Source organism: Typopeltis vanoorti, chromosome 9 (assembly GCF_054136105.1).
Source record: "Typopeltis vanoorti isolate ZY-2024b chromosome 9, IOZ_Tvanoo_1.0, whole genome shotgun sequence".
NCBI lineage: Eukaryota > Metazoa > Arthropoda > Arachnida > Uropygi > Thelyphonidae > Typopeltis > Typopeltis vanoorti.
Genome location: NC_143557.1, coordinates 40,875,247 through 40,887,786, shown reverse-complemented (window position 1 = coordinate 40,887,786; position 12,540 = coordinate 40,875,247).

Genomic DNA, 12,540 nt, shown 5'->3' with positions numbered 1-12,540 from the left:
CTTCCGGGCAACACGATTTTGTCATATTTTTGTTAAGTATTTCCCTGATTATTAAGTCTCCCCACACATATAATTTTATCCTTAACTTGTTTTTCTTGTTTGTTCGGTCGTTCTTTATTATTCTTTCGGATCACTTGCTTCTTTCTATCTTCAGCCCTGCTTTACTCTTGCTGCTTCTGCAGTTTTTTAATTTCGCGCTTTGTCCTATGAAGGTAACATGTAAGCGCACAATTTGTTTATTGATATCCATTTCGTTCTCCCATATTTCAATGGGCGCGCGTTTGAGGTTATTAACATCATTTTCCATTTTTCATCACATTCACTTTTAAAAAACTTAATACATACTCCCTCTCTCGATCTCTCCAGTTTCAATTTCCTTATGCATATAATTTAATTTTCTCGAAACATACATTGCACTGAATAATATCCTGCAAATTCAAATCGTCGGTCAATGTGGTCTGTGCTTCCACCGATCGTCGCGTTGGTGCCATGACGACAATATTACAATAAATATCACAATAAGAATGTTGTAAATAAAAAAAATATATATAAATAAAATAAGGGTGCCTGTGTAACTCAGTGGATGTTGCATTTGCATACTATGGCGCTTGGCTGCACGAAGGAAGACTTTGTTTGGAATCTAGTCGTCGAATAGAGGAAATTTTTCTAAGACTTTTTTCGACCGGTTCCCGAGATAGTCGATCTCTGGCACGGGCAAGCGGGTTTTTTTCTCCCGAAAACTGGGGTTTTTCGTCCCGTAAACTCAAGAAAATCGACCGTAGAACCCACATTAATTTAGACATTAAATACGAGTGTTAGGGTTATGGACCACGAGATGGCGGCGCCTGTAGAGCCGTCTCTCTTCACTCCGTGCCGCTTATTTGGTGATAGCCTTAGGACAGCTACCTCTGATTGGGTACCAGTTGAGATTGAACTGCTCACACAGTCTCCAAAAGTTAGGGCTAAAAACGGCCTCACCTACTCCCTGTATATACGGGAATAAAAAGGCGTTAGCTTATTTTTGATTCTGATATATAAAGTAATACTCTAAAAACACGAAAAGATACACTAATTTACTATACGCATGTATATGCTCTAATTTTCTGATGCATAAACACACAATGCAGATAAAATCGCTAATTTCGCATTTGATTATTCATTGGAATTTGCTACAAGCTAGAAACCCAGAAGCAATGGCTGACATGTGGTTTAAAGTTTACTGGCCAGATAACCTACAAAAAAAAAAAAATCAGCTAACCCCTTTTATTCCCTTATAGAGAGTAGGCAAGGCCTTTATATCCTATCTAGCTTTTGGAGACTGAATGGGCAGTTCAATCTCCACCGGTAGCCAATCAGAGATAGCTGGCCAATGTCTATCACTAATTATAGCAGCCACCGATGAAAAGGCTGGCAAACAAGTGCTGCCATCTCTTGGTACCTAACCATAACAAGATATGTTACTGTCTGAAATAATGTGAGTGCTACGGTCGATTTTCTTGAGTTTATGGGACTAAAAACCCGAGTTTCCGGGAGGAAAAACCCGCTTGCCTGTGCCAGAGATCAACTAACTTGGGAACTGGTCGAAGAAAGGCTTAGAAAATGCTCCTGCAATCAGCGACTAGACTTGAACTTGAGTCTAACTTCGAGCGGCCAAGCGCAGAGGACGCAAGAGCCACTTCCACTGAGCTACACAGGCCTAGATAACTTACATGGTGAAAATATTATATTACTGCATTGTTGAAAACAACACCAACTTCTTGGAATAAGAAAGTTATTCTTCCACTTTATAGAGCCTTGTAATTAACTACTGATAACCCTTCACTATTATTACCAGTATGGTAACCTGAGCTACATGAGATGAAGAAACAATGGAAAAGTCCACCACTGGCGGATTTGTTTAACGTTGCATTGGAAGAGGAACTTCTCATACCTTACAATATAAGGGAAGTTTTGTAGCCATGATTGAACTCAGGGACAATACAGAAGTTTGAATAAGGGTGAGCAGGAAGAACATGAGGAATAAGTTCTCCTCAGGACATTTAGTAATGTTTCGAACCTTTGGAAAATCACTCAGTGCTCGGTGAGCAGGAAGAACATGAGGAATAAGTTCTCCTCAGGACATTTAGTAATGTTTCGAACCTTTGGAAAATCACTCAGTGCTGGATTTTCTGGTACATTAGTGCCCTCAGTATTACAGAGAAAGGCACTTATGACATTTAAGAACAATATATGAACACGCAGACACAAGACAGATTATTTACATATATTAAGAATATATGTAAACAAATTTGCGATCTGAGACTTGAATAACTCGTGAACACGATCAGGAAACCCATACAAACTCTGACAATAACATGCAATATTAGTGTTAGGGACCATGAAATGGCGGAACCCATTTGCTTCTCTGCACTGAACACTGTTTATAATTAGTGAGAGTCGTTGGCCAGCTGTCGATGATTGCTATGATTTGAAATTGAATAGTCTGCTCAGTGTAATTTCAACAAAATTCACTGTAGACCCGCCGTATTTCCCAGATAAAGTTAGGGTTAGGGACCATGAGATGGCAGCACTTCTTTGCCAGTTTCCTCACTAGATACCACTTAAAATTAGATAGTCTTGGGCCTGCTATCTCTGGTTAGCTACCGGAGCTCAGCAGATTCGATCTGTATACAGTCTCCAAAATTTAGTCAGGGCTATAACAGCCTCGCATACTCCTTGTAAAAATCAGTGTTAGCTGATTTTTTAATTAATAATTAGACAAAATATCAGTTTCTGTTCTCTGGGAGGATATGCATGAGGGTACTTCTGTGTTTTGGATGTGGTCTGTAGTTGCTGTTAGATCTGCCTGTCCAGGGCGTTAGGTAGCAGCCTTGCCACTGGACCTATCCAGCGACAGGTTAGTAACCTACCCTGGGGGAGTTCAAAATACTTTCAAGTGTCATCCAAAGAAAAGCTGGACGGACTATCAGGGAAATGACCACAATTCAGGAAATGGTATACGAAATTGGAAAAGGAACACACAATAAAGATTGCACCATGGAATGTTAGAAGAACTTGATAAACAACTAAACCAAGCTAACATAAAGATATGTATAGTAACAGAAACAAAGAAAAAACAAAAAGGTATAAAAAAAAAGAAACAACTATATACAAATCTGTAGTGGGGTAAAAAACGATGAAAGAGCAAAAGCAGGTATGATGATTATGGTACATAAATCCCTAAAGAATAATATTGTATTATTATTATTATTATTTATTATTATTATTCCTGACACCTCCAAGGAGTCCGAAGACTCATCGCGGGAGGACACCTACAACTGTCTCAACCACTACACCGCCGAACCTGTACTACGAATCATCTCCATCAACACCATCTATCGCCCAACACCATCATCACCACAACTAGTATTTTTTTGGTCTGTAAATTGCGTGTGTTCTGAAAGGCCGAAGCACCAGAAGAGGGAAAAGAAGAATACAGTAATATATTTTATAAATAATTACTGAATGCCATAGCTAAAACAAACAAAACTGACTATTTACTACTAGCAGGAGATTTAAATGTTAAAATAGGAAACAAAAATTACAAAACAAACAGGTAAATTTGGCGAAGATACAAGTAATCAAAATGGTCGCATACTGTGCGATTTAGTCATTTATAATAATATGAGAATAATGAATTAAGTGCTTAAACACAAGGAAATACATAAATATACTTAATCAGCCAGAGGATACAAATCAATAGTTGACTACGTTATCGCAAATTTTAAATTAGAGGAGTCAATTTTAGACGTAAGAGCATAAGCATATTGAGGCTTTGAATTAAACTTTGATCATTATATGGTATCACCAAAAATTCGATTTAAACCAAAGTGGCTAAAAGCAAATAAAATTGAAAATTCTTACGAACCACATTACAAAATTCTTTACTATAGGATCTCCAATTAGACAACAATGTCAAAAATGCACAAACTTAAAAACAGAAACCACACATGAATCAAGTGACATTGAAGATGAATGGGAAAATCTGAAACAACTTCTCACAAAAGCATCAACAGTCTTGGGCCGCTATCTCTGGTTAGCTACCGGAACTAACCAGATTCGAACTGTATACGGTCTCCAAAATTAGGGCTATAACAGCCTCGTATACTCCTTATAAAAGTCAGTGTTATACGGTGTTTTAATTAATAATTAGACAAAATATCAGTTTTGGATGTCAGAATTTAGGGAAAAAAGCGTAAATGGATTATTAAAAGAGGACTACGAGACTGGAATAAAGAAAGAGAAATAATAACACAAACAAAAAAGGACAGTTACCAGAAATGGCTAAATTCCAAAACAATAGAAGCAGAAATAGAGTATAAAAGAAACAGTTCAATAGCAAAACGAGAAGTAAGAAAATAACATAGAGAGAGAGAGAGAGAGAGACATGGAACAACTTTGTAACAGAAATAGAAAAGAATTTATTTAAGCCACAACTCAAAACCTATAAAGTAATAAAGTACATGAATAAAGAATAAAACAAAAGAGAAAAATACAAACAACAGATTGAGAAAAATGGGTGACCTATTTCCAAAATCTCTGGACATATGAGTACAATGAAATAAAAATTTTTAAAACAAATAATGACCTAATAAAAAATATGACAAGGCTAGACCTGGAAAATATAATAAAGAAGATGAAAAATAGGAAAACACCAAGATAGCAGATTATAAACTTAGACCTATACAAAATATACAGGTGAAAATTTTAATGAAAGACTTCTGAAATTTTTTAATAAGGTTTTCTGGAAAAATTCCTAACTCTTGGAAAAAGCACTGATTATCCCAATCTATAAAACAAGTAAATAAAGATGATAGCAATAACTATGGGGGAATTAGTTTGCTGAATAGAGAATATAAAATATATGCAGAAATATTAAAAAAGAAGCTAAGCAGTATTCTAGAGATAAAACTACCAGAAGAATAAAATGGTTTCCGAAAAGGCCGATCTTGCATAAATCCAATTTTTACTCTAAAATTATTAATAGAAAAGAGAAGAGAATATCAAAAAGAAACACACGTGGCCTTTATTGATTATGAAAAAGCCTTTGACAAAATTTGTAGACAAAAATTGTTTAAAATATTAACCGATATATATATATATATATATATATATATATATATATATATATATCGGGCTGGAAACAGTATATCCCATTTGAAAAACAAATAATAATCCCACAAACGAAGATACATACGCTACTATTTGCAGATGATCAAATAGTATAAGCTACATCAGAAGATGATTTATAAAGATCATTAAAATCATTAAATGATATCTCAAAACAATATAACATGACTATATCTAAAGAAAATACAAAAATAATGATATTCAAAGGAGAAAATCCAATAAGAAGTAAAACATTGATAGATAATAAAATATTAGAACATGTAAATATTTTCTAATACTTGGGATGTAATTTATCACACGAAGAAGAAAAGACTTTGAGACCAAAATATAAAACCGTGATGACCCCCTGCAGCTCTCTCAATAATAATAATAATAATAATATATTTTTTGTTCTTTCAAATATTTACATATGTATAATGATCATCTATTCAGTATATTATTTTTACAAGGTTCAGCACTTTGTGCTACATATAATGGGATTTAAATAGTAATGATGATAACAGTTTTTTTTTATATAACAATCATAATAATAATTTACAATTATATTGTTCTTCAGAGTTACATAAGTTGTATAATATTACATGTTGTAGTTTACTATTTTTTTTTCAAGTTTGAAAAGGTGTGATTATACAACAGTATTTACACATATGCAATTATATTTCCTTATTCTCGCAAACATACAGTGTAAACTCATGATTTACATTTAAAAGAATTTTTTTTTTACATTGCATACATTTGTTACAGTTATTATATACATTACATACATTTGTTTACATATGATACATTACTTACATTTGTTTACATGTGATATTTACATTACGTACATTGGTTTACATATAATACATACGTTACATACATTGGTTTTCATGTGATACGTACATTACATGCATTTGGTTACATATGATACATTTTGGATGAGAACTAATTTCTTTGCTTTCATCCTCGAAGCTAATATGTAAGCTTATCTGAGGATGATACCAGTTGGTTATTATGTATTGTTTTTTTTTTTCTGTGTTTGGGAAGCTACGAAATCTATGATTGAGAAATTCGCGCGCGCACGCACGTACACACACACACACACACACACACACACACACACACACACACACACACACACACACACACACACACACACACACACACACACACACACACACACACACACACACACACACACACACACACACACACACACACACACACACACACACACACACACACACACACACACACACACACACACACACACACACACACACACACACACACACACACACACACACACACACACACACACACACACACACACACACACACACACACACACACACACACACACACACACACACACACACACACACACAGTAACTTGGAATGTACTGATGCGTCGTTGAACTGGAAGCCTGAGCGAATATATTGTGTTTCACTAAGTTTGTATGGTATTTTGGGTGCGTGTTTCTTGTTCATAGTATGTCCTTAGAGCTCTTTTCAGGCTATTGTAGTTTGTATGGTTTCTATATTCAAAAGGTAATTTGTTTATCATGTCTGGGATGTAGAAGTTTTGCGTGGCCTTTCCGTAGTGATTATTGTATTTATATGTGATGTAATTAGTAGTCTGTGGTCTTGTTATACGGTATGTATTTCTAACTGTCCTGTAGTTGGCATCGAAGTAATGTTTTAGCAAGGCTGCATAGTAACATAAATGTTTTGCTGTCAGTATTTTGTGTTCTGACATTTCGATGTTTATAAGGTCGTGATTTTCTCTTTTTTCCCAAAAGATCAGTTTTGTCATTTTGTACTGTAGCGACATTAATCTATTTAATTTGTAAGGTGCACAGAAAGCATACGTTGTTATAGCGTATCTTAGTATATTTTGGCATAGTTCTTTGTATATTAGTGTTTTAGGCGTATGGGAACTATAATGTATGGGAATAATAATAATAATAATAATAATAATAATAATAATAATAATAATAATAATAATAATAATAATAATAATAATAATAATAATAAGATTGAATAGAATGATAAGATTATATTTTTATTATTTATATGTTAACAATAAATTATTGAAAAAAAGAACCAAAAGGTTTCACTTCGGCAATGCAAAATTATTCAAATTAAGTGGATCCATATTGAATCCAACATTATTTCATAGCCGAAACTCTTGTAGTTTCTATATTCAGCTATTAAATAATGTTGGATTCAATATCCACTTAATTTGAACAATAAATTATATTTATTTATAAATTTTGCTGCTTTAATGTATTTAAGTGCTGTAACTGCAGTACTTAAATATAACAATTTTTTTTTGTGTTGATGTTGGTTGAGATGCAATGTTTCACCTTGCATCCCCAATGCTTTTTAGTAAGCTTATCTGAGGATGACACCACTTAGTTATTGCTTATTGGTTTGATTGCTTTGTTGGAAATTGGATGATGTTTGCAATATCTGACATCTGCTACAGCCATAGGATGTGAAATTCATTCGCAGGGACGCCCGCGCGGGCACACACACTTATATTTGGAACGTCATCATGCGTCACTGAACAGGAAATCCTGAACTAGTATATTGTGTTTCATTAAGTTTGTAAGATGTGTAGAGTGCTTATTGTTTGTTCATAGTATGTCCTGAAGGCTCTTTTCAGGCAGTGTTAGTTTGTAAAAATAAAAAAAATCAGCTAATGCCTTTTATTCCCTAATAGGGAGTAGGCGAGCCTTTATACCCTATCTAGCTTTTGGAGACTGTGTGGGCAGTTCAATCTCCACCGGTAACCAATCAGAGATAGCTGGCCCATGTCTGTCACTAATTATAGGCAGCTACTGATGCAGAGACCAGAACACAAGTGCTGCCATCTTTTGATGCCTAACCCTATCAGAATATGTTACTTTCTGAACTAACCTGGGTACTCAGGTCGATTTTCTTATGTTTATGGGGCGAAAAACTCGAATTTATGAGAGTAAAAATGCACTTTCCCGAGATCGACTAACTCCGGAACCGGTCGAAGATAGGCTTAGAAAAGGTTTTCTTCCAATCTGCAACTAGACTCAAAGTCTAACTTCGAGCGACCAAGTGCAGAGGACGCAAGCGCCACGTCCACTGAGCTATACTGGCCTTACTTATTTATATTATACATATAATACATAACATAAATTTATACAATACATACAATTTATCCCTGTGTGGTGGCTGGGAGGGTAATGGATGGTAATGCTGTAGCCAAGGAAGTTTTAACTGCGGCTATTAATGGGGAATATCAAAAGCATTTTTGCTTCACCCATTTATCCCCCCCCCCCAAAATACCATTTAATGTAATTTCATACAAGTTGAGAAATAATATTACAATTTTTGACATTTCGTTCAATTCAGATTCCAATTTATCTCATTCTCTGTATAGTGCGCCAGTCATATAGTACAACAATTCGTGTCTTATTAGTAGTAATAACGGTTTTAGTAATAGCTTACAATAAATTATAGTTCCGTTACTCAGGATAGATTCCACGATTTATATAATTTTTTTTCAGTACAAAATGCTAGGAAAATATCTTATTTAAATTGCATAAATAATGATATTAATGATGTGTTTTACATTTTTTTTCACATTGATTTATTTAAATTTACAATGATTCACTTTTATTAATTCGATTATAATATTTACTTGTTTCTTTGTGGCAGGGGGGGGATTTCTGATTTCTTCCTCAAAGCTTTGCAGACCTTATCTGAGGAAAATAACAGATGGCGGTGGTTTCTGGTGTTGTTTCTATTTCCGTCGCAAGCCAGGTGTTGATTTTACTGTTTGTAGGCACGTGCTTGGAGGACTACTTGTGCACAGTTTAAATGTTTTGCAAGTGGAGTTTGGATTTAGATGTGGTGTGTTTGTGTCCTTGTAGTGGTGTTTTTTTGAGAGTGGTTTGTTATAGGTTTTGTCTGTGGGTAAGGGAGAGAGAGAGAGAGAGAGAGAGAGAGAGAGAGAGAGAGAGAGAGAGAGAGAGGAATTTGTCTAATTTTCATTCTCTCTATAATATTTATTTAACGCCTGAATCAGCTCCTTGTATGTCCTTGGGTTTCTGTCGTTGAACAGCAGTTTGTTTATCATGTCAGGTACGTATAAGTTTCGGGTGGCTTTGCCAATTGTCATGTAGTTTGTGGACTGTTGTCTTGTTGTCTGGTATGTTGTTCTAGTTACTCTGTAGGTTGGACGAAGTAATATTTTAACATGACTGTGTAGTGGATTCACGTTAAATATTTGGTGTTCTGTCCATGCTGTCCGCATAAGTGTGGGTTGTTCTCAGAATATCCGTTTTATCATTTTATTTTGCAACCATTGTAACTAACCTGCGAAGTTTGCAGTCTGCGCAGAATGCGTATGATGCGCAATCGCACCATACACATTCTGATTTTATAGATTACTATTTTTGTGTGTCTGGGAAATGTCTTTTAATCAATATAGTTGACTTGCTATTATCCTGAGTTTGTTTTGTAGGTAGTTTATTTGGCTATTCCAACTTTGATGAGGAGCCTGTGTAGCTCAGTGGATGTGCCGTTTGCCAACCACGGCGCTTGGCCGCACGAAGGAAGACTTGGTTTCGAGTCTAGTCGGCGACTAGAGGAAATTTTTCTAAGCCTTTTTTCGACCTGTTCCCGAGTTAGTCGATCTCTGGCACGGGCAAGCAGGTTTTTCCTCCCGGGAACTCGGGTTTTTCGTCCTGTAAACTCAAGGAAATCGACCGTAGAACCCACATTATTTCAGACATTAGATATATTGTGTTAGGGTTAGGGACCACGAGATGGCGGCACATTTGAGCCGTCTCTCTTCACTGAGTACCCCTTAATTAGTGAGAGCCTTGGGCCATCTATCTCTGATTGGTACCAGTGGAGATTGAACTGCCCACTCAGTCTCCAAAAGTTAGATAGGGCTAAATGGCCTCGCCTACTCCCCGTATACGGGAATAAAAAGGCGTTAGCTGATTAATTTTATTTTTATTTAACTTTGATGAGCATCGAGGTAAAGTCCATGATAGCGCGTTTTTTTTCACCTGTGTGATGGTTGTGGTTTTAGAATCAGAGCTTGTGTGTATAGGAGGATGGATGTCGGATAGTGAGATATTTAGTTTCTACGGATAGGATTTAGGGTTTTTTGAATATCATTAGCTTTGTTTTTCCAGGATTTATATGTATGCCGTTTTCGTTAACTAGTTAGTGATTTGATTGATGTCGTGTTGCATATTTGTGTAAGCGATATTTGCGTTGTCGTTAATAGATACTATGGCTGTGTCGTCTGCGTATTGGAAGATTTTACTTTTTAGGGGAAGTTGGCTTATGTCGTACGTTTATATGTTAAATAGAAAGGGAGAATGTACAGCTCCTTGGAGAATGAACGGTACTCCACAGGTTGCCGTTGCTTTTTTGCTGTATGCTGATCCTATACGTGTGATGTGATTCCTGTTTTTCATGTATGCTTTAAACCACTGGAGTAGATGACCTCCGATTCCCATATTTGTTAGTTTTGTTAACAAAGTTTTATGTGTTAGTGTGTCAAATGCTTTTATTTGTTCAATGAAAACGACTAATACTATACTGTTTTTCTCCAAACCAGAGTTTAAAAGGTCTGTGAAATCTTCCAGGAGTGTTGTTGTTCCTTTATTTTTTTGAAAACTATATTGTGTTTTGGGGATGATTTGGAATTTTTCAACATATGTGGAGAGTTGGTAATACACATTGAGTTCCATGATTTGTTTGACTCCAGAAAATGTGGCGATGGGTCTGTAATTACTTATATTTCTTTTTGCATGTTTATGTATGGGTGTGATTAATGCCGTCTCTAGTGTTTCAGGTATGTGCTCAGTTTCGAAGATTTCATTGAACAGTTTTAGCATAAATGGACATAGGTTGGTTGAGTGTTTCTTGATGTCTTTTCATCTGATTCGGTCTATCGCTGGTCCTTTGTTAAGGTTAATTTGCTGAATTGCAAATGATAGTTCTTATGTTATGTGGGGAACGTCATCGACTGGGTTGCTCGTCTGTGTTTGGCGTTGATTTGAATCGATCAAGTACCGTGATTTGTGAAAAATGAATGAGAAAGAATTTCTTGTAGTGATTAAACATTACTTTTTGAAAGACAAAACGGCTCAGGAAACCAAAGCTAAGCTTTATAAACATTATGGTGAGTCTGCACCTTCAATTAGAACAATTTTTAAGTCGTTTAATAACTCTAGAAGTGGCCATATGAGCACAAGTGACGCTGAACGTTCTGGACGCCTGTTGAGGTCATTACTCCAGAAATTATTGAAAAAAAAAATCCATGATATGGTGATGGACGATAGAAGAGTGAAGGTGCGTGAAATTACTAAAGCTGTGAGCATCTCAAATGACCGGGTACATAATATTCTACATGAAATTTACATTATTAGAAAACTATCTGCAAGATGGGTGCCCCGTTTGCTCACACTGGATCAAAAGCGTTAACATGTGAACTGTTGCAAGGACAGCTTGTAGCTGTTTTGATAGCAGTCCCAGGGAGCCAAATCTGGAGATTTGGCTCTCTCGGAGTATTATCTGTTTCCAAACATGAAACAATGGTTGATAGGAAAGAGGTTTTCATCAAACGATGAGGTGATTACCGAAACAACTGCCTATTTTGAAGAGTTGGACAAAACATGCTATATGGATGGGATCAAAAAACTCGAGCATCGTTGGACAAAACATGCTATATGGATGGGATCAAAAAACTCGAGCATCGTTGGACTAAGTGTATTGACCTCAAAGGAGACTATGTTGAAAAATAAAAAATGTTTGTCCCAAAAAAATTGTTTTCTTTATTTTTGCTTGGAATTATCGAACAACCTTCGTAGTGATAGACATGGCCCAGCTATCTCTGATTGACTACCAGTGAGACTGAACTGCCCACTCAGTCTCCAAAAGCTAGATAGGATATAATGCCTCGCCTACTCCCTATTTTATCTCTAATCAACCGTTCAATGCCAGTAGTAATGTTTCATGATCAGCAGGAAACGCTGTTTATGAAATGGGTAGGCAACCATTCTCTACTTGTTTTGACTATGAGGTGTACAGTCCATTTTCACAGTTTCTAAAGACAAAACATATTTGATAAACCTAGATTTGTTTTTGAAAATAAAAAAAATGATCTGGAATGTTTTGCCTTTTCCTTTCGTGATAAAAATATATTTCTCTTATTTTGAAGAAGGTTTGAATCCAGTTGTGTTTCACAACAAAGTCGTAGCAAAAACAATCGCACAGTCGAGTATGATTTTCGTATCGCTGCAGTTGTGACAGCTCAGTTGTTTATAATTTTGTCGGTAGGTGGTGGATTTTATCAAACAGTCAATTTTTCTTGGTGGTTACAGCTCTTCT